This window comes from Symphalangus syndactylus, chromosome 20 (genome assembly GCF_028878055.3).
Source record: "Symphalangus syndactylus isolate Jambi chromosome 20, NHGRI_mSymSyn1-v2.1_pri, whole genome shotgun sequence".
NCBI classification, from domain to species: Eukaryota; Metazoa; Chordata; class Mammalia; order Primates; family Hylobatidae; genus Symphalangus; species Symphalangus syndactylus.
In genome coordinates, this window is record NC_072442.2 from 2,922,494 (window position 1) to 2,946,818 (window position 24,325).

Sequence of the window (24,325 nt, forward strand, 5' to 3'; positions counted from 1 at the left end):
TACACTGCTTCTGTTTAGTTTATAATTGAACATATTTTTTTTCCACAATTACCCACTTAGCGCTACGAATGTCCAGTTGCATTTTCTACAGACAGAGTGTTTCAAAACTGCTCAATCAAAAGTATGGTTTAACTCTGTTAGCTGAATGCTCAGATCAGAAAGAAGTTTCACAGAATGCTTCTGTGTAGTTTATATTTGAATATATTCCTTTTTCCACTACTACTCTCTTAGCACTCCAAATGTCCAGTTGCATTTTCTACAGAAAGAGTGTTCAGATCTGCTCTATCTAAAGTATGGTTTAATTCTGATAGCTGAATGCACAGATCAGAAAAAAGTTTCACAGAATGATTCTGTGTAGTTTATATTTGGAGACATTCTTTTTTCCACTATTCCCCTTTTAGCGCTCCGAATCTCCACTTGCATTTTCTACAGAAAGAGTTTCTCAGAAAGACACAATCAAAACTACGGTTCAATTCTTTTAGTTGAACAAACAGAACAGAAAGAAGTTTCACACAATTCTTCTCTGTAGTTTTTATTTGTAGACATTCTTTTTCCCAATATAGGCCTTCTAGCGCTCAGAATGTCCAATTGCAGTTTCTACAGAAAGAGTGTTTCAGAACGGCTCAATCAAAAGTAAGGTTCAACTCTGTTAGTTGAATGCACAGAACAGAAAGAAGTTTCACAGAATGCTTCTGTGTAGTTTATATTTGAACATATTCTTTTTTCCACTATTACCCACTTAGCGCTACGAATGTCCAGTTGCATTTTCTACAGACAGAGTGTTTCAAAACTGCTCAATCAAAAGTATGGTTTAACTCTGTTAGCTGAATGCTCAGATCAGAAAGAAGTTTCACAGAATGCTTCTGTGTAGTTTATATTTGAATATATTCCTTTTTCCACTATTACCCTCTTAGCGCTCCGAATCTCCACTTGCATTTTCTACAAAAAGTGTGTTTCATAACTGCTCAATCAAAAATATGTTTTATCTCTGTTAATTGAATTTGCAGATCAGAAATAAATTTCACCGAATGCATCTGTGTAGTTTTTATTTGAAGATATTATTTTTCCCAATGTAGGCCTCTTAGCGCTTAGCATGTCCAATTGCAGTTTCTACAGAAAGAGTGTTTCAGAACGGCTCAATCAAAAGTAAGGTTCAATTCTGTTGGCTGAATGCACAGAACAGTAAGAGTTTTCACAGAATGCTACTGTGTAGTTTATATTTGAATATATTCCTTTTTCCACTATTACCCTCTTAGCGCTCCGAATGTCCACTTGCATTTTCTACAGAAAGAGTGTTCAGAACTGCGCAATCAAAAGTATGGTTTAAATCTGTTAGCTTAATGAACATATCAGAAATAAGTTTCACACAATGCTTCTGTGTAGTTTTTATTTGAAGATATTACTTTTACCAGTAGAGACCTCTTAGCGCTCAGAATGTCCAATTGCAGTTTCTTCAGAAAGAGTGTTTCAGAACGGCTCAATCAAAAGTAAGGTTCAACTCTGTTAGTTGAATGCACAGAACAGCAAGAAGTTTCACAGAATGCTTCTGTGTAGTTTATATTTGAACATATTCTTTTTTCCACTATACCCACTTAGCGCTACGAATGTCCAGTTGCATTTTCTACAGACACAGTGTTTCAAAACTGCTCAATCAAAAGTATGGTTTAAATCTGTTAGCTGAATGCTCAGATCAGAAAGAAGTTTCACAGAATGCTTCTGTGTTGTTTATATTTGAATATATTCCTTTTTCCACTACTACGCTCTTAGCGCTCCAAATGTCCAGTTGCATTTTCTACAGAAAGAGTGTTCAGATCTGCTCAATCAAAAGTATGGTTTAACTCTGTTAGCTGAATGCACAGATCAGAAAGAAGTTTCACCGAATGATTCTGTGTAGTTTATATTTGGAGACATTCCTTTTTCCACTATTACCCTCTTAGCGCTCCGAATCTCCACTTGCATTTTCTACAAAAAGAGTGTTTCATAACTGCTCAATCAAAAATATGTTTTATCTCTGTTAACTGAATTTACAGATCAGAAATAAGTTTCACAGAATGCATCTGTGTAGTTTTTATTTGAAGATATTCTTTTTCCCTATGTAGGCCTCTTAGCGCTTAGCATGTCCAATTGCAGTTTCTACAGAAAGAGTGTTTCAGAACGGCTCAATAAAAAGTAAGGTTCAACTCTGTTAGTTGAATGCACAGAACAGAAAGAATTTTCACAGAATGCTACTGTGTAGTTTATATTTGAATATATTCCTTTTTCCACTATTACCCTCTTAGCGCTCCGAATGTCCACTTGCATTTTCTACAGAAAGAGTGTTCAGAACTGCGCAATCAAAAGTATGGTTTAACTCTGTTAGCTTAATGAACATATCAGAAATAAGTTTCACACAATGCTTCTGTGTAGTTTTTATTTGAAGATATTATTTTTCCCAATAGAGGCCTCTTAGCGCTCAGAATGTCCAATTGCAGTTTCTACAGAAAGAGTGTTTCAGAAAGGCTCAATCAAAAGTAAGGTTCAACTCTGTTAGTTGAATGCACAGAACAGAAAGTAGTTTCATACAATGCTTCTGTGTAGTTTATATTTGAACGTATTCTTTTTTCCACTATTACCCACTTAGCGCTACGAATGTCCAGTTGCATTTTCTACAGACAGAGTGTTTCAAAACTGCTCAATCAAAAGTATGGTTTAACTCTGTTACCTGAATGCTCAGATCAGAAAGAAGTTTCACAGAATGCTTCTGTGTAGTTTATATTTGAATATATTCCTTTTTCCACTACTACGCTCTTAGCGCTCCAAATGTCCATTTGCATTTTCTACAGAAAGAGTGTTCAGATCTGCTCAATCAAAAGTATGGTTTAACTCTGTTAGCTGAATGCACAGATCAGAAAGAAGTTTCACCGAATGATTCTGTGTAGTTTATATTTGAAGACATTCCTTTTTCCACTATTACCCTCTTAGCGCTCCGAATCTCCACTTGCATTTTCTACAAAAAGAGTGTTTCATAACTGCTCAATCAAAAATATGTTTTATCTCTGTTAACTGAATTTACAGATCAGAAATAAGTTTCACAGAATGCATCTGTGTAGTTTTTATTTGAAGATATTCTTTTTCCCAATGTAGGACTCTTAGCGCTTAGCATGTCCAATTGCAGTTTCTACAGAAAGAGTGTTTCAGAACGGCTCAATCAAAAGTAAGGTTCAACTCTGTTAGTTGAATGCACAGAACAGAAAGAATTTTCACAGAATGCTACTGTGTAGTTTATATTTGAATATATTCCTTTTTCCACTATTAGCCTCTTAGCGCTCCGAATGTCCACTTGCATTTTCTACAGAAAGAGTGTTCAGAACTGCGCAATCAAAAGTATGGTTTAACTCTGTTAGCTTAATGAACATATCAGAAATAAGTTTCACACAATGCTTCTGTGTAGTTTTTATTTGAAGATATTATTTTTCCCAATAGAGTCCTCTTAGCGCTCAGAATGTCCAATTGCAGTTTCTACAGAAAGAGTGTTTCAGAAAGGCTCAATCAAAAGTAAGGTTCAACTCTGTTAGTTGAATGCACAGAACAGAAAGAAGTTTCATACAATGCTTCTGTGTAGTTTATATTTGAACATATTCTTTTTTCCACTATTACCCACTTAGCGCTACGAATGTCCAGTTGCATTTTCTACAGACAGAGTGTTTCAAAACTGCTCAATCAAAAGTATAGTTTAACTCTGTTAGCTGAATTCTCATATCAGAAAGAAGTTTCACTGAATGCTTCTGTGTAGTTTATATTTGAATATATTCCTTTTTCCACTAGTACTCTCTTAGCGCTCCAAATGTCCAGTTGCATTTTCTACAGAAAGAGTGTTCAGATCTGCTCAATCAAAAGTATGTTTTAACTCTGTTAGCTGAATGCACAGATCAGAAAGAAGTTTCACAGAATGATTCTGTGTAGTTTATATTTGGAGACATTCCTTTTTCCACTATTACCCTCTTAGCGCTCCGAATCTCCACTTGCATTTTCTACAGAAAGAGTGTTTCAGAACGGCTCAATCAAAACTAAGGTTCAACTCTTTTAGTTGAACAAACAGAACAGAAAGAAGTTTCACACAATTCTTCTGTGTAGTTTTTATTTGTAGACATTCTTTTTCCCAATATAGGCCTCCTAGCGCTCAGAATGTCCAATTGCAGTTTCTACAGAAAGAGTGTTTCAGAACGGCTCAATCAAAAGTAAGGTTCAACTCTGTTAGTTGAATGCACAGAACAGAAAGAAGTTTCATACAATGCTTCTGTGTAGTTTATATTTGAACATATTCTTTTTTCACTATACCCACTTAGCGCTACGAATGTCCAGTTGCATTTTCTACGGACACAGTGTTTCAAAACTGCTCAATCAAAATTATGGTTTAACTCTGTTAGCTGAATGCTCAGATCAGAAGGAAGTTTCACAGAATGCTTCTGTGTAGTTTATATTTGAATATATTCCTTTTTCCACTACTACGCTCTCAGCGCTCCAAATGTCCAGTTGCATTTTCAACAGAAAGAGTGTTCAGATCTGCTCAATCAAAAGTATGGTTTAAGTCTGTTAGCTGAATGCACAGATCAGAAAGAAGTTTCACCGAATGATTCTGTGTAGTTTATATTTGAAGACATTCCTTTTTCCACTATTACCTTCTTAGCGCTCCGAATCTCCACTTGCATTTTCTACAAAAAGAGTGTTTCTTAACTGCTCAATCAAAAATATGTTTTATCTCTGTTAACTGAATTTACAGATCAGAAATAAGTTTCACAGAATGCATCTGTGTAGTTTTTATTTGAAGATATTCTTTTTCCCAATGTAAGCCTCTTAGCGCTTAGCATGTCCAATTGCAGTTTCTACAGAAAGAGTGTTTCAGAACGGCTCAATCAAAAGTAAGGTTCAACTCTGTTAGCTGAATGCACAGAAGAGAAAGAATTTTCACAGAATGCTACTGTGTAGTTTATATTTGAATATATTCCTTTTTCCACTATTACCCTCTTAGCGCTCCGAATGTCCACTTGCATTTTCTACAGAAAGAGTGTTCAGAACTGCGCAATCAAAAGTATGGTTTAACTCTGTTAGCTTAATGAACATATCAGAAATAAGATTCACACAATGCTTCTGTGTAGTTTTTATTTGAAGATATTATTCTTCCCAATAGAGGCCTCTTAGCGCTCAGAATGTCCAATTGCAGTTTCTACAGAAAGAGTGTTTCAGAAAGGCTCAATCAAAAGTAAGGTTCAACTCTGTTAGTTGAATGCACAGAACAGAAAGAAGTTTCATACAATGCTTCTGTGTAGTTTATATTTGAACATATTCTTTTTTCCACTATTACCCACTTAGCACTACGAATGTCCAGTTGCATTTTCTACAGACAGAGTGTTTCAAAACTGCTCAATCAAATGTATGGTGTAACTCTGTTAGCTGAATGCTCAGATCAGAAAGAAGTTTCACAGAATGCTTCTGTGTAGTTTATATTTGAATATATTCGTTTTTCCACTACTACTCTCTTAGCGCTCCAAATGTCCAGTTGCATTTTCTACAGAAAGAGTGTTCAGATCTGCTCAATCAAAAGTATGGTTTAACTCTGTTAGCTGAATGCTCAGATCAGAAAGAAGTTTCACCGAATGATTCTGTGTAGTTTATATTTGGAGACATTCCTTTTTCCACTATTACCCTCTTAGCGCTCCGAATCTCCACTTGCATTTTCTACAGAAAAAGTGTTTCAGAATGGCTCAATCAAAACTAAGGTTCAACTCTTTTAGTTGAACAAACAGAACAGAAAGAAGTTTCACACAATTCTTCTTTGTAGTTTTTATTTGTAGACATTCTTTTTCCCAATATAGGCCTCTTAGCGCTCAGAATGTCCAATTGCAGTTTCTACAAAAGAGCGTTTCAGAACGGCTCAATCAAAAGTAAGGTTCAACTCTGTTAGTTGAATGCACAGAACAGAAAGAAGTTTCATACAATGCTTCTGTGTAGTTTATATTTGAACATATTCTTTTTTCCACTATTACCCACTTAGCGCTACGAATGTCCAGTTGCATTTTCTACAGACAGAGTGTTTCAAAACTGCTCAATCAAAAGTATGGTTTAACTCTGTTAGCTGAATGCTCAGATCAGAAAGAAGTTTCACAGAATGCTTCTGTGTAGTTTATATTTGAATATATTCCTTTTTCCACTACTACGCTCTTAGCTCTCCAAATGTCCAGTTGCATTTTCAACAGAAAGAGTGTTCAGATCTGCTCAATCAAAAGTATGGTTTAACTCTGTTAGCTGAATGCACAGATCAGAAAGAAGTTTCACCGAATGATTCTGTGTAGTTTATATTTGAAGACATTCCTTTTTCCACTATTACCCTCTTAGCGCTCCGAATCTCCACTTGCATTTTCTACAAAAAGAGTGTTTCATAACTGCTCAATCAAAAATATGTTTTATCTCTGTTAACTGAATTTACAGATGAGAAATAAGTTTCACAGAATGCATCTGTGTAGTTTTTATTTGAAGATATTCTTTTTCCCAATGTAGGCCTCTTAGCGCTTAGCATGTCCAATTGCAGTTTCTACAGAAAGAGTGTTTCAGAACGGCTCAATCAAAAGTAAGGTTCAACTCTGTTAGTTGAATGCACAGAACAGAAAGAATTTTCACAGAATGCTACTGTGTAGTTTATATTTGAATATATTCCTTTTTCCACTATTACCCTCTTAGCGCTCCGAATGTCCACTTGCATTTTCTACAGAAAGAGTGTTCAGAACTGCGCAATCAAAAGTATGGTTTAACTCTGTTAGCTTAATGAACATATCAGAAATAAGTTTCACACAATGCTTCTGTGTAGTTTTTATTTGAAGATATTATTTTTCCCAATATAGGCCTCTTAGCGCTCAGAATGTCCAATTGCAGTTTCTACAGAAAGAGTGTTTCAGAAAGGCTCAATCAAAAGTAAGGTTCAATTCTGTTAGTTGAATGCACAGAACAGAAAGAAGTTTCATACAATGCTTCAGTGTAGTTTATATTTGAACATATTCTTTTTTCCACTATTACCCACTTAGCGCTACGAATGTCCAGTTGCATTTTCTACAGACAGAGTGTTTCAAAACTCCTCAATCAAAAGTATGGTTTAACTCTGTTAGCTGAATGCTCAGATCAGAAAGAAGTTTCACAGAATGCTTCTGTGTAGTTTATATTTGAATATATTCCTTTTTCCACTACTACGCTCTTAGCGCTCCAAATGTCCAGTTGCGTTTTCAACAGAAAGAGTGTTCAGATCTGCTCAATCAAAAGTTTGGTTTAACTCTGTTAGCTGAATGCACAGATCAGAAAGAAGTTTCACCGAATGATTCTGTGTAGTTTATATTTGAAGACATTCCTTTTTCCACTATTACCCTCTTAGCGCTCCGAATCTCCACTTGCATTTTCTACAAAAAGAGTGTTTCATAACTGCTCAATCAAAAATATGTTTTATCTCTGTTAACTGAGTTTACAGATCAGAAATAAGTTTCACAGAATGCATCTGTGTAGTTTTTATTTGAAGATATTCTTTTTCCCAATGTAGGCCTCTTAGCGCTTAGCATGTCCAATTGCAGTTTCTACAGAAAGAGTGTTTCAGAACGGCTCAATCAAAAGTAAGGTTCAACTCTGTTAGTTGAATGCACAGAACAGAAAGAATTTTCACAGAATGCTACTGTGTAGTTTATATTTGAATACATTCCTTTTTCCACTATTACCCTCTTACCGCTCCGAATGTCCACTTGCATTTTCTACAGAAAGAGTGTTCAGAACTGCGCAATCAAAAGTATGGTTTAACTCTGTTAGTTTAATGAACATATCAGAAATAAGTTTCACACAATGCTTCTGTGTATTTTTTATTTGAAGATATTATTTTTCCCAATAGAGGCCTCTTAGCGCTCAGAATGTCCAATTGCAGTTTCTACAGAAAGAGTGTTTCAGAAAGTCTCAATCAAAAGTAAGGTTCAACTCTGTTAGTTGAATGCACAGAACAGAAAGAAGTTTCATACAATGCTTCTGTGTAGTTTATATTTGAACATATTCTTTTTTCCACTATTACCCACTTAGCGCTACGAATGTCCAGTTGCATTTTCTACAGACAGAGTGTTTCAAAACTGCTCAATCATAAGTATGGTTTAACTCTGTTAGCTGAATGCTCAGATCAGAAAGAAGTTTCACAGAATGCTTCTGTGTAGTTTATATTTGAATATATTCCTTTTTCCACTACTACTCTCTTAGCGCTCCAAATGTCCAGTTGCATTTTCTACAGAAAGAGTGTTCAGATCTGCTCAATCAAAAGTATGGTTTAACACTGTTAGCTGAATGCACAGATCAGAAAGAAGTTTCACAGAATGATTCTGTGTAGTTTATATTTGGAGAGATTCCTTTTTCCACTATTACCCTCTTAGCGCTCCGAATCTCCACTTGCATTTTCTACAGAAAGAGTGTTTCAGAACGGCTCAATCAAAACTAAGGTTCAACTCTTTTAGTTGAACAAACAGAACAGAAAGAAGTTTCACACAATTCTTCTGTGTTGTTTTTATTTGTAGACATTCTCTTTCCCAATATAGGCCTCTTAGCGCTCAGAATGTCCAATTGCAGTTCCTACAGAAAGAGTGTTTCAGAACGGCTCAATCAAAAGTAAGGTTCAACTCTGTTAGTTGAATGCACAGAACAGAAAGAAGTTTCATACAATGCTTCTGTGTAGTTTATATTTGAACATATTCTCTTTTCCACTATTACCCACTTAGCGCTACGAATGTCCAGTTGCATTTTCTACAGACAGAGTGTTTCAAAACTGCTCAATCAAAAGTATGGTTTAACTCTGTTAGCTGAATGCTCAGATCAGAAAGAAATTTCACAGAATGCTTCTGTGTAGTTTATGTTTGAATATATTCCTTTTTCCACTACTACGCTCTTAGCGCTCCAAATGTCCAGTTGCATTTTCTACAGAAAGAGTGTTCACATCTGCTCAATCAAAGGTATGGTTTAACTCTGTTAGCTGAATGCACAGATCAGAAAGAAGTTTCACCGAATGATTCTGTGTAGTTTATATTTGAAGATATTCCTTTTTCCACTATTACCCTCTTAGCGCTCCGAATCTCCACTTGCATTTTCTACAAAAAGAGTGTTTCATAACTGCTCAATCAAAAATATGTTTTATCTCTGTTAACTGAATTTACAGATCAGAAATAAGTTTCACAGAATGCATCTGTGTAGTTTTTATTTGAAGATATTCTTTTTCCCAATGTAGGCCTCTTAGCGCTTAGCATGTCCAATTGCAGTTTCTACAGAAAGAGTGTTTCAGAACGGCTCAATAAAAAGTAAGGTTCAACTCTGTTAGTTGAATGCACAGAACAGAAAGAATTTTCACAGAATGCTACTGTGTAGTTTATATTTGAATATATTCCTTTTTCCACTATTACCCTCTTAGCGCTCCGAAAGTCCACTTGCATTTTCTACAGAAAGAGTGTTCAGAACTGCGCAATCAAAAGTATGGTTTAACTCTGTTAGCTTAATGAACATATCAGAAATAAGTTTCACACAATGCTTCTGTGTAGTTTTTATTTGAAGATATTATTTTTCCCAATATAGGCCTCTTAGCACTCAGAATGTCCAATTGCAGTTTCTACAGAAAGAGCGTTTCAGAAAGGCTCAATCAAAAGTAAGGTTCAACTCTGTTAGTTGAATGCACAGAACAGAAAGAAGTTTCATACAATGCTTCTGTGTAGTTTATATTTGAACATATTCTTTTTTCCACTATTACCCACTTAGCACTACGAATGTCCAGTTGCATTTTCTACAGACAGAGTGTTTCAAAACTGCTCAATCAAAAGTATGGTTTAACTCTGTTTGCTGAATGCTCAGATCAGAAATAAGTTTCACAGAATGCTTCTGTGTAGTTTATATTTGAATATATTCGTTTTTCCACTACTACTCTCTTAGCGCTCCAAATGTCCAGTTGTATTTTCTACAGAATGAGTGTTCAGATCTGCTCAATCAAAAGTATGATTTAACTCTGTTAGCTGAATGCTCAGATCAGAAAGAAGTTTCACCGAATGATTCTGTGTAGTTTATATTTGGAGACATTCCTTTTTCCACTATTACCCTCTTAGCGCTCCGAATCTCCACTTGCATTTTCTACAGAAAGAGTGTTTCAGAATGGCTCAATCAAAACTAAGGTTCAACTCTTTTAGTTGAACAAACAGAACAGAAAGAAGTTTCACACAATTCTTCTTTGTAGTTTTTATTTGTAGACATTCTTTTTCCCATATAGGCCTCTTAGCGCTCAGAATGTCCAATTGCAGTTTCTACAGAAAGAGTGTTTCAGAACGGCTCAATCAAAAGTAAGGTTCAACTCTGTTAGTTGAATGCACAGAACAGAAAGAAGTTTCATACAATGCTTCTGTGTAGTTTATATTTGAACATATTCTTTTTTCCACTATTACCCACTTAGCGCTACGAATGTCCAGTTGCATTTTCTACAGACAGAGTGTTTCAAAACTGCTCAATCAAAAGTATGGTTTAACTCTGTTAGCTGAATGCTCAGATCAGAAAGAAGTTTCACAGAATGCTTCTGTGTAGTTTATATTTGAATATATTCCTTTTTCCACTACTACGCTCTTAGCGCTCCAAATGTCCAGTTGCATTTTCAACAGAAAGAGTGTTCAGATCTGCTCAATCAAAAGTATGGTTTAACTCTGTTAGCTGAATGCACACATCAGAAAGAAGTTTCACCGAATGATTCTGTGTAGTTTATATTTGAAGACATTCCTTTTTCCACTATTACCCTCTTAGCGCTCCGAATCTCCACTTGCATTTTCTACAAAAAGAGTGTTTCATAACTGCTCAATCAAAAATATGTTTTATCTCTGTTAACTGAATTTACAGATCAGAAATAAGTTTCACAGAATGCATCTGTGTAGTTTTTATTTGAAGATATTCTTTTTCCCAATGTAGGCCTCTTAGCGCTTAGCATGTCCAATTGCAGTTTCTACAGAAAGAGTGTTTCAGAACGGCTCAATCAAAAGTAAGGTTCAACTCTGTTAGTTGAATGCACAGAACAGAAAGAATTTTCACAGAATGCTACTGTGTAGTTTATATTTGAATATATTCCTTTTTCCACTATTACCCTCTTAGCGCTCCGAATGTCCACTTGCATTTTCTACAGAAAGAGTGTTCAGAACTGCGCAATCAAAAGTATGGTTTCACTCTGTTAGCTTAATGAACATATCAGAAATAAGTTTCACACAATGCTTCTGTGTAATTTTTATTTGAAGATATTATTTTTCCCAATATAGGTCTCTTAGCGCTCAGAATGTCCAATTGCAGTTTCTACAGAAAGAGTGTTTCAGAAAGGCTCAATCAAAAGTAAGGTTCAACTCTGTTAGTTGAATGCACAGAACAGAAAGAAGTTTGATACAATGCTTCTGTGTAGTTTATATTTGAACATATTCTTTTTTCCACTATTACCCACTTAGCGCTACGAATGTCCAGTTGCATTTTCTACAGACAGAGTGTTTCAAAACTGCTCAATCATAAGTATGGTTTAACTCCGTTAGCTGAATGCTCAGATCAGAAAGAAGTTTCACAGAATGCTTCTGTGTAGTTTATATTTGAATATATTCCTTTTTCCACTACTACTCTCTTAGCGCTCCAAATGTCCAGTTGCATTTTCTACAGAAAGAGTGTTCAGATCTGCTCAATCAAAAGTATGGTTTAACTCTGTTAGCTGAATGCACAGATCAGAAAGAAGTTTCACAGAATGATTCTATGTAGTTTATATATGGAGACATTCCTTTTTCCACTATTACCCTCTTATCGCTCCGAATCTCCACTTGCATTTTCTACAGAAAGAGTGTTTCAGAACGGCTCAATCAAAACTAAGGATCAACTCTTTTAGTTGAACAAACAGAACAGAAAGAAGTTTCACACAATTCTTCTGTGTAGTTTTTATTTGTAGACATTCTTTTTCCCAATATAGGCATCTTAGCGCTCAGAATGTCCAATTGCAGTTTATACAGAAAGAGTGTTTCAGAACGGCTCAATCAAAAGTAAGGTTCAACTCTGTTAGTTGAATGCACAGAACAGAAAGAAGTTTCATACAATGCTTCTGTGTAGTTTATATTTGAACATATTCTTTTTTCCACTACTACCCACTTAGCGATACGAATGTCCAGTTGCATTTTCTACAGACAGAGTGTTTCAAAACTGCTCAATCAAAAGTATGGTTTAAATCTGTTAGCTGAATGCTCAGATCAGAAAGAAGTTTCACAGAATGCTTCTGTGTAGTTTATATTTGAATATATTCCTTTTTCCCCTACTACGCTCTTAGCGCTCCAAATGTCCAGTTGCATTTTCTACAGAAAGAGTGTTCAGATCTGCTCAATCAAAACTATGGTTTAACTCTGTTAGCTGAATGCACAGATCAGAAAGAAGTTTCACCGAATGATTCTGTGTAGTTTATATTTGAAGACATTCCTTTTTCCACTATTACCCTCTTAGCGCCCCGAATCTCCACTTGCATTTTCTACAAAAAGAGTGTTTCATAACTGCTCAATCAAAAATATGTTTTATCTCTGTTAAATGAATTTACAGATCAGAAATAAGTTCCACAGAATGCATCTGTGTAGTTTTTATTTGAAGATATTCTTTTTCCCAATGTAGGCCTCTTAGCGCTTAGCATGTCCAATTGCAGTTTCTACAGAAAGAGTGTTTCAGAACGGCTCAATCAAAAGTAAGGTTCAACTCTGTTAGTTGAATGCACAGAACAGAAAGAATTTTCACAGAATGCTACTGTGTAGTTTATATTTGAATATATTCCTTTTTCCACTATTACCCTCTTAGCGCTCCGAATGTCCACTTGCATTTTCTACAGAAAGAGTGTTCAGAACTGCGCAATCAAAAGTATGGTTTAACTCTGTTAGCTTAATGAACATATCAGAAATAAGTTTCACACAATGCTTCTGTGTAGTTTTTATGTGAAGATATTATTTTTCCCAATAGAGGCCTTATAGCGCTCAGAATGTCCAATTGCAGTTTCTACAGAAAGAGTGTTTCAGAAAGGCTCAATCAAAAGTAAGGTTCAACTCTGTTAGTTGAATGCACAGAACAGAAAGAAGTTCCATACGATGCTTCTTTGTAGTTTATATTTGAACATACTGTTTTTTCCACTATTACCCACTTAGCGCTACGAATGTCCAGTTGTATTTTCTACAGACATAGTGTTTCAAAACTGCTCAATCAAAAGTATGGTTTAACTCTGTTAGCTGAATGCTCAGATCAGAAAGAAGTTTCACAGAATGCTTCTGTGTAGTTTATATTTGAATATATTCCTTTTTCCACTACTACTCTCTTAGCGCTCCAAATGTCCAGTTGCATTTTCTACAGAAAGAGTGTTCAGATCTGCTCAATCAAAAGTATGGTTTAACTCTGTTAGCTGAATGCACAGATCAGAAAGAAGTTTCACAGAATGATTCTGTGTAGTTTATATATGGAGACATTCCTTTTTCCACTATTACCCTCTTAGCGCTCAGAATCTCCACTTGCATTTTCTACAGAAAGAGTGTTTCAGAACGGCTCAATCAAAACTAAGGTTCAACTCTTTTAGTTGAACAAACAGAACAGAAAGAAGTTTCACACAATTCTTCTGTGTAGTTTTTATTTGTAGACATTCTTTTTCCCATATAGGCCTCTTAGCGCTCAGAATGTCCAATTGCAGTTTCTACAGAAAGAGTGTTTCAGAACGGCTCAATCAAAAGTAAGGTTCAACTCTGTTAGTTGAATGCACAGAACAGAAAGAAGTTTCATACAATGCTTCTGTGTAGTTTATATTTGAACATATTCTTTTTTCCACTACTACCCACTTAGCGCTACGAATGTCCAGTTGCATTTTCTACAGACAGAGTGTTTCAAAACTGCTCAATCAAAAGTATGGTTTAAATCTGTTAGCTGAATGCTCAGATCAGAAAGAAGTTTCACAGAATGCTTCTGTGTATTTTATATTTGAATATATTCCTTTTTCCACTACTACGCTCTTAGCGCTCCAAATGTCCAGTTGCATTTTCTACAGAAAGAGTGTTCAGATCTGCTCAATCAAAACTATGGTTTAACTCTGTTAGCTGAATGCACAGATCAGAAAGAAGTTTCACCGAATGATTCTGTGTAGTTTATATTTGAAGACATTCCTTTTTCCACTATTACCCTCTTAGCGCTCCGAATCTCAACTTGCATTTTCTACAAAAAGAGTGTTTCATAACTGCTCAATCAAAAATATGTTTTATCTCTGTTAAATGAATTTACAGATCAGAAATAAGTTCCACAGAATGCATATGTGTAGTTTTTATTTGAAGATATTCTTTTTCCCAATGTAGGCCTCTTAGCGCTTAGCATGTCCAATTGCAGTTTCTACAGAAAGAGTGTTTCAGAACGGCTCAATCAAAAGTAAGGTTCAACTCTGTTAGTTGAATGCACAGAACAGAAAGAATTTTCACAGAATGCTACTGTGTAGTTTATATTTGAATATATCCCTTTTTCCACTATTACCCTCTTAGCGCTCCGAATGTCCACTTGCATTTTCTACAGAAAGAGAGTTCAGAACTGCGCAATCAAAAGTATGGTTTAACTCTGTTAGCTTAATGAACATATCAGAAATAAGTTTCACACAATGCTTCTGTGTAGTTTTTATTTGAAGATATTATTTTTCCCAATAGAGGCCTCTTAGCGCTCAGAATGTCCAATTGCAGTTTCTACAGAAAGAGTGTTTCAGAAAGGCTCAATCAAATGTAAGGTTCAACTCTGTTAGTTGAATGCACAGAACAGAAAGAAGTTTCATACGATGCTTCTGTGTAGTTTATATTTGAACATACTCTTTTTTCCACTATTACCCACTTAGCGCTACGAATGTCCAGTTGTATTTTCTACAGACAGAGTGTTTCAAAACTGCTCAATCAAAAGTATTGTTTAACTCTGTTAGCTGAATGCTCAGATCAGAAAGAAGTTTCACAGAATGCTTCTGTGTAGTTTATATTTGAATATATTCCTTTTTCAACTACTACTCTCTTAGCGCTCCAAATGTCCAGTTGCATTTTATACAGAAAGAGTGTTCAGATCTGCTCAATCAAAAGTATGGTTTAACTCTGTTAGCTGAATGCACAGATCAGAAAGAAGTTTCACAGAATGATTCTGTGTAGTTTATATATGGAGACATTCTTTTTCCACTATTACCCTCTTAGCGCTCCGAATCTCCACTTGCATTTTCTACAGAAAGAGTGTTTCAGAACGGCTCAATCAAAACTAAGGTTCAACTCTTTTAGTTGAACAAACAGAACAGAAAGAAGTTTCACACAATTCTTCTGTGTAGTTTTTATTTGTAGACATTCTTTTTCCCAATATAGGCCTCTTAGCGCTCAGAATGTCCAATTGCAGTTTCTACAGAAAGAGTGTTTCAGAACGGCTCAATCAAAAGTAAGGTTCAACTCTGTTAGTTAAATGCACAGAAGAGAAAGAAGTTTCATACAATGCTTCTGTGTAGTTTATATTTGAACATATTCTTTTTTCCACTACTACCCACTTAGCGCTACGAATGTCCAGTTGCATTTTCTACAGACAGAGTGTTTCAAAACTGCTCAATCAAAAGTATGGTTTAAATCTGTTAGCTGAATGCTCAGATCAGAAAGAAGTTTCACGGAATGCTTCTGTGTAGTTTATATTTGAATATATTCCTTTTTCCACTACTACGCTCTTAGCGCTCCAAATGTCCAGTTGCATTTTCTACAGAAAGAGTGTTCAGATCTGCTCAATCAAAAGTATGGTTTAACTCTGTTAGCTGAATGCACAGATCAGAAAGAAGTTTCACCGAATGATTCTGTGTAGTTTATATTTGAAGACATTCCTTTTTCCACTATTACCCTCTTAGCGCTCCGAATCTCCACTTGCATTTTCTACAAAAAGAGTGTTTCATAACTGCTCAATCAAAAATATGTTTTATCTCTATTAAATGAATTTACAGATCAGAAATAAGTTCCACAGAATGCACCTGTGTAGTTTTTATTTGAAGATATTCTTTTTCAAAATGTAGGCCTCTTAGCGCTTAGCATGTCCAATTGCAGTTTCTACAGAAAGAGTGTTTCAGAACGGCTCAATCAAAAGTAAGGTTCAACTCTGCTGGATGAATGCACAGAACAGAAAGAATTTTCACAGAATGCTACTGTGTAGTTTATATTTGAATATATTCCTTTTTCCACTATTACCCTCTTAGCGCTCCGAATGTCCACTTGCATTTTCTACAGAAAGAGTGTTCAGAACTGCGCAATCAAAAGTATGGTTTAACTCTATTAGCTTAATGAACATATCAGAAATAAGTTTCACACAATGCTTCTGTGTAGTTTTTATTTGAAGATATTATTTTTCCCAATATAGGCCTCTTAGCGCTCAGAATGTCCAATTGCAGATTCTACAGAAAGAGTGTTTCAGAAAGGCTCAATTATAAGTAAGGTTCAACTCTGTTAGTTGAATGCACAGAACAGAAAGAAGTTTCATACAATGCTTCTGTGTAGTTTATATTTGAACATATTCTTTTTTCCACTATTACCCACTTAGCGCTACGAATGTCCAGTTGCATTTTCTACAGAGAGAGTGTTTCAAAACTGCTCAATCAAAAGTATGGTTTAACTCTGTTAGCTGAATGCTCAGATCAGAAAGAAGTTTCACAGAATGCTTCTGTGTAGTTTATATTTGAATATATTCCTTTTTCCACTACTACTCTCTTAGCGCTCCAAATGTCCAGTTGCATTTTCTACAGAAAGAGTGTTCAGATCTGCTCAATCAAAAGTATGGTTTAACTCTGTTAGCAGAATGCACAGATCAGAAAGAAATTTCACAGAATGATTCTGTGTAGTTTATATTTGGAGACATTCCTTTTTCCACTATTACCCTCTTAGCGCTCCGAATCTCCACTTGCATTTTCTACAGAAAGAGTGTTTCCGAACGGCTAAATCAAAACTAAGGTTCAACTCATTTAGTTGAACAAACAGAACAGAAAGAAGTTTCACACAATTCTTCTGTGTAGTTTTTATTTGTAGACATTCTTTTTCCCAATATAGGCCTCTTAACGCTCAGAATGTCCAATTGCAGTTTCTACAGAAAGAGTGTTTCAGAACGGCTCAATCAAAAGTAAGGTTCAACTCTGTTAGTTGAATGCACAGAACAGAAAGAAGTTTCATACAATGCTTCTGTGTAGTTTATATTTGAACATATTCTTTTTCCACTATTACCCACTTAGCGCTACGAATGTCCAGTTGCATTTTCTACAGACAGAGTGTTTCAAAACTGCTCAATCAAAAGTGTGGTTTAACTCTGTTAGCTGTATGCTCAGATCAGAAAGAAGTTTCACAGAATGCTTCTGTGTAGTTTATATTTGAATATATTCCTTTTTCCACTACTACGCTCTTAGCGCTCCAAATGTCCAGTTGCATTTTCTACAGAAAGAGTGTTCAGATCTGCTCAATCAAAAGTATGGTTTAACTCTGTTAGCTGAATGCACAGATCAGAAAGAAGTTTCACCGAATGATTCTGTGTAGTTTATATTTGAAGACATTCCTTTTTCCACTATTACCCTCTTAGCGCTCCGAATCTCCACTTGCATTTTCTACAAAAAGAGAGTTTCATAACTGCTCAATCAAAAATATGTTTTATCTCTGTTAACTGAATTTACAGATCAGAAATAAGTTTCACAGAATGCATCTGTGTAGTTTTTATTGGAAGATATTCTTTTTCCCAATGTAGGCCTCTTAGCGCTTAGCACGTCCAATTGCAGTTTCTATAGAAAGAGTGTTTCAGAACGGCTCAATCAAAAGTAAGGTTCAACTCTGTTAGTTGAATGCACAGAACAGAAAGTATTTTCACAGAATTCTACTGTGTAGTTTATATTTGAATATATTCCTTTTTCCACTATTACCCTCTTAGCGCTCCGAATGTCCACTTGCATTTTCTACAGAAAGAGTGTTCAGAACTGCGCAATCAAAAGTATGGTTTAACTCTGTTAGCTTAATGAACATATCAGAAATAAGTTTCACACAATGCTTCTGTGTAGTTTTTATTTGAAGATATTATTTTTCCCAATATAGGCCTCTTAGCGCTCAGAATATCCAATTGCAGTTTCTACAGAAAGAGTGTTTCAGAAAGGCTCAATCAAAAGTAAGGTTCAACTCTGTTAGTTGAATGCACAGAACAGAAAGAAGTTTCATACAATGCTTCTGTGTAGTTTATATTTGAACATATTCTTTTTTCCACTATTACCCACTTAGCGCTACGAATGTCCAGTTGCATTTTCTATAGACAGAGTGTTTCAAAACTGCTCAATCAAAAGTATGGTTTAACTCTGTTAGCTGAATGCTCAGATCAGAAAGAAGTTTCACAGAATGGTTCTGTGTAGTTTATATTTGAATATATTGCTTTTTCCACTAGTACTCTCTTAGCGCTCCATATGTCCAGGTGCATTTTCTACAGAAAGAGTGTTCAGATCTGCTCAATCAAAAGTATGGTTTAACTCTGTTAGCTGAATGCACAGATCAGAAAGAAGTTTCACAGAATGATTCTGTGTAGTTTATATTTTGAGACATTCCTTTTTCCACTATTACCCTCTTAGCGCTCCGAATCTCCACTTGCATTTTCTACAGAAAGAGTGTTTCAGAACGGCTCAATCAAAACTAAGGTTCAACTCTTTTAGTTGAACAAACAGAACAGAAAGAAGTTTCACACAATTCTTCTCTGTAGTTTTTATTTGTAGACATTCTTTTTCCCAATATAGGCCTCCTAGCGCTCAGAATGTCCAATTGCAGTTTCTACAGAAAGAGTGTTTCAGAACGGCTCAATCAAAAGTAAGGTTCAACTCTGTTAGTTGAATGCACAGAACAGAAAGAAGTTTCATACAATGCTTCTGTGTAGTTTATATTTGAACATATTCTTTTTCCACTATTACCCACTTAGCGCTACGAATGTCCAGTTGCATTTTCTACAGACAGAGTGTTTCAAAACTGCTCAATCAAAAGTATGGTTTAACTCTGTTAGCTGTATGCTCAGATCAGAAAGAAGTTTCACAGAATGCTTCTGTGTAGTTTATATTTGAATATATTCCTTTTTCCACTACTACGCTCTTAGCGCTCCAAATGTCCAGTTGCATTTTCTACAGAAAGAGTGTTCAGATCTGCTCAATCAAAAGTATGGTTTAACTCTGTTAGCTGAATGCACAGATCAGAAAGAAGTTTCACCGAATGATTCTGTGTAGTTTATATTTGAAGACATTACTTTTTCCACTATTACCCTCTTAGCGCTCCGAATCTCCACTTGCATTTTCTACAAAAAGAGAGTTTCATAACTGCTCAATCAAAAATATGTTTTATCTCTGTTAACTGAATTTACAGATCAGAAATAAGTTTCACAGAATGAATCTGTGTAGTTTTTATTTGAAGATATTCCTTTTCCCAATGTAGGGCTCTTAGCGCTTAGCATGTCCAATTGCAGTTTCTACAGAAAGAGTGTTTCAGAACGGCTCAATCAAAAGTAAGGTTCAACTCTGTTAGTTGAATGCACAGAACAGAAGAATTTTCACAGAATGCTACTGTGTAGTTTATATTTGAATATATTCCTTTTTCCACTATTACCCTCTTAGCGCTCCGAATGTCCACTTGCATTTTCTACAGAAAGAGTGTTCAGAACTGCGCAATCAAAAGTATGGTTTAACTCTGTTAGCTTAATGAACATATCAGAAACAAGTTTCACACAATGCTTCTGTGTAGTTTTTATTTGAAGATATTATTTTTCCCAATAGAGGCCTCTTAGCGCTCAGAATGTCCAATTGCAGTTTCTACAGAAAGAGTGTTTCAGAAAGGCTCAATCAAAAGTAAGGTTCAACTCTGTTAGTTGAAAGCACAGAACAGAAAGAAGTTTCATACAATGCTTCTGTGTAGTTTATATTTGAACATATTCTTTTTTCCACTATTACCCTCTTAGCGCTACGAATGTCCAGTTGCATTTTCTACAGACAGAGTGTTTCAAAACTGCTCAATCAAAAGTATGGTTTAACTCTGTTAGCTGAATGCTCAGATCAGAAAGAAGTTTCACAGAATGCTTCTGTGTAGTTTATATTTGAATATATTCCTTTTTCCACTAGTACTCTCTTAGCGCTCCAAATGTCCAGTTGCATTTTCTACAGAAAGAGTGTTCAGATCTGCTCAATCAAAAGTATGGTTTAACTCTGTTAGCTGAATGCACAGATTAGAAAGAAGTTTCACAGAATGATTCTGTGTAGTTTATATTTGGAGACATTCCTTTTTCCACTATTACCTTCTTAGCGCTCCGAATCTCCACTTGCATTTTCTACAGAAAGAGTGTTTCAGAACGGCTCAATCAAAACTAAGGTTCAACTCTTTTAGTTGAACAAACAGAACAGAAAGAAGTTTCACACAATTCTTCTGTGTAGTTTTTATTTGTAGACATTCTTTTTCCCAATATAGGCCTCTTAGCTCTCAGAATGTCCAATTGCAGTTTCTACAGAAAGAGTGTTTCAGAACGGCTCAATCAAAAGTAAGGTTCAACTCTGTTAGTTGAATGCACAGAACAGAAAGAAGTTTCACAGAATGCTTCTGTGTAGTTTATATTTGAACATATTCTTTTTCCACTATTACCCACTTAGCGCTACGAATGTCCAGTTGCATTTTCTACAGACAGAGTGTTTCAAAACTGCTCAATCAAAAGTATGGTTTAACTCTGTTAGCTGTATGCTCAGATCAGAAAGAAGTTTCACAGAATGCTTCTGTGTAGTTTATATTTGAATATATTCCTTTTTCCACTACTACGCTCTTAGCGCTCCAAATGTCCAGTTGCATTTTCTACAGAAAGAGTGTTCAGATCTGCTCAATCAAAAGTATGGTTTAACTCTGTTAGCTGAATGCACAGATCAGAAAGAAGTTTCACCGAATGATTCTGTGTAGTTTATATTTGAAGACATTCCTTTTTCCACTATTACCCTCTTAGCGCTCCGAATCTCCACTTGCATTTTCTACAAAAAGAGAGTTTCATAACTGCTCAATCAAAAATATGTTTTATCTCTGTTAACTGAATTTACAGATCAGAAATAAGTTTCACAGAATGCATCTGTGTAGTTTTTATTTGAAGATATTCCTTTTCCCAATGTAGGCCTCTTAGCGCTTAGCATGTCCAATTGCAGTTTCTACAGAAAGAGTGTTTCAGAACGGCTCAATCAAAAGTAAGGTTCAACTCTGTTAGTTGAATGCACAGAACAGAAAGAATTTTCACAGAATGCTACTGTGTAGTTTATATTTGAATATATTCCTTTTTCCACTATTACCCTCTTAGCGCTCCGAATGTCCACTTGCATTTTCTACAGAAAGAGTGTTCAGAACTGCGCAATCAAAAGTATGGTTTAACTCTGTTAGCTTAATGAACATATCAGAAATAAGTTTCACACAATGCTTCTGTGTAGTTTTTATTTGAAGATATTATTTTTCCCAATATAGGCCTCTTAGCGCTCAGAATGTCCAATTGCAGATTCTACAGAAAGAGTGTTTCAGAAAGGCTCAATTATAAGTAAGGTTCAACTCTGTTAGTTGAATGCACAGAACAGAAAGAAGTTTCATACAATGCTTCTGTGTAGTTTATATTTGAACATATTCTTTTTTCCACTATTACCCACTTAGCGCTACGAATGTCCAGTTGCATTTTCTACAGAGAGAGGGTTTCAAAACTGCTCAATCAAAAGTATGGTTTAACTCTGTTAGCTGAATGCTCAGATCAGAAAGAAGTTTCACAGAATGCTTCTGTGTAGTTTATATTTGAATATATTCCTTTTTCCACTACTACTCTCTTAGCGCTCCAAATGTCCAGTTGCATTTTCTACAGAAAGAGTGTTCAGATCTGCTCAATCAAAAGTATGGTTTAACTCTGTTAGCTGAATGCACAGATCAGAAAGAAGTTTCACAGAATGATTCTGTGTAGTTTATATTTGGAGACATTCCTTTTTCCACTATTACCCTCTTAGCGCTCCGAATCTCCACTTGCCTTTTCTCCATAAAGAGTGTTTCAGAACGGCTCAATCAAAACTAAGGTTCAACTCTTTTAGTTGAACAAACAGAACAGAAAGAAGTTTCACACAATTCTTCTGTGTAGTTTTTATTTGTAGACATTCTTTTTCCCAATATAGGCCTCTTAGCTCTCAGAATGTCCAATTGCAGTTTCTACAGAAAGAGTGTTTCAGAACGGCTCAATCAAAACTAAGGTTCAACTCTGTTAGTTGAATGCACAGAACAGAAAGAAGTTTCATACAATGCTTCTGTGTAGTTTATATTTGAACATATTCTTTTTTCCACTATTACCCACTTAGCGCTACGAATGTCCAGTTGCATTTTCTACAGACAGAGTGTTTCAAAACTGCTCAATCAAAAGTATGGTTTAACTCTGTTAGCTGTATGCTCAGATCAGAAAGAAGTTTCACAGAATGCTTCTGTGTAGTTTATATTTGAATATATTCCTTTTTCCACTACTACGCTCTTAGCGCTCCAAATGTCCAGTTGCATTTTCTACAGAAAGAGTGTTCAGATCTGCTCAATCAAAAGTATGGTTTAACTCTGTTAGCTGAATGCACAGATGAGAAAGAAGTTTCACCGAATGATTCTGTGTAGTTTATATTTGAAGACATTCCTTTTTCCACTATTACCCTCTTAGCGCTCCGAATCTCCACTTGCATTTTCTACAAAAAGAGAGTTTCATAACTGCTCAATCAAAAATATGTTTTATCTCTGTTAACTGAATTTACAGATCAGAAATAAGTTTCACAGAATGCATCTGTGTAGTTTTTATTTGAAGATATTACTTTTCCCAATGTAGGCCTCTTAGCGCTTAGCATGTCCAATTGCAGTTTCTACAGAAAGAGTGTTTCAGAACGGCTCAATCAAAAGTAAGGTTCAACTCTGTTAGTTGAATGCACAGAACAGAAAGAATTTTCACAGAATGCTACTGTGTAGTTTATATTTGAATATATTCCTTTTTCCACTATTACCCTCTTAGCGCTCCGAATGTCCACTTGCATTTTCTACAGAAAGAGTGTTCAGAACTGCGCAATCAAAAGTATGGTTTAACTCTGTTAGCTTAATGAACATATCAGAAATAAGTTTCACACAATGCTTCTGTGTAGTTTTTATTTGAAGATATTATTTTTCCCAATATAGGCCTCTTAGCGCTCAGAATGTCCAACTGCAGATTCTACAGAAAGAGTGTTTCAGAAAGGCTCAATTATAAGTAAGGTTCAACTCTGTTAGTTGAATGCACAGAACAGAAAGAAGTTTCATACAATGCTTCTGTGTAGTTTATATTTGAACATATTCTTTTTTCCACTATTACCCACTTAGCGCTACGAATGTCCAGTTGCATTTTCTACAGAGAGAGGGTTTCAAAACTGCTCAATCAAAAGTATGGTTTAACTCTGTTAGCTGAATGCTCAGATCAGAAAGAAGTTTCACAGAATGCTTCTGTGTAGTTTATATTTGAATATATTCCTTTTTCCACTACTACTCTCTTAGCGCTCCAAATGTCCAGTTGCATTTTCTACAGAAAGAGTGTTCAGATCTGCTCAATCAAAAGTATGGTTTAACTCTGTTAGCTGAATGCACAGATCAGAAAGAAGTTTCACAGAATGATTCTGTGTAGTTTATATTTGGAGACATTCCTTTTTCCACTATTACCCTCTTAGCGCTCCGAATCTCCACTTGCCTTTTCTCCATAAAGAGTGTTTCAGAACGGCTCAATCAAAACTAAGGTTCAACTCTTTTAGTTGAACAAACAGAACAGAAAGAAGTTTCACACAATTCTTCTGTGTAGTTTTTATTTGTAGACATTCTTTTTCCCAATATAGGCCTCTTAGCTCTCAGAATGTCCAATTGCAGTTTCTACAGAAAGAGTGTTTCAGAACGGCTCAATCAAAACTAAGGTTCAACTCTGTTAGTTGAATGCACAGAACAGAAAGAAGTTTCATACAATGCTTCTGTGTAGTTTATATTTGAACATATTCTTTTTTCCACTATTACCCACTTAGCGCTACGAATGTCCAGTTGCATTTTCTACAGACAGAGTGTTTCAAAACTGCTCAATCAAAAGTATGGTTTAACTCTGTTAGCTGTATGCTCAGATCAGAAAGAAGTTTCACAGAATGCTTCTGTGTAGTTTATATTTGAATATATTCCTTTTTCCACTACTACGCTCTTAGCGCTCCAAATGTCCAGTTGCATTTTCTACACAAAGA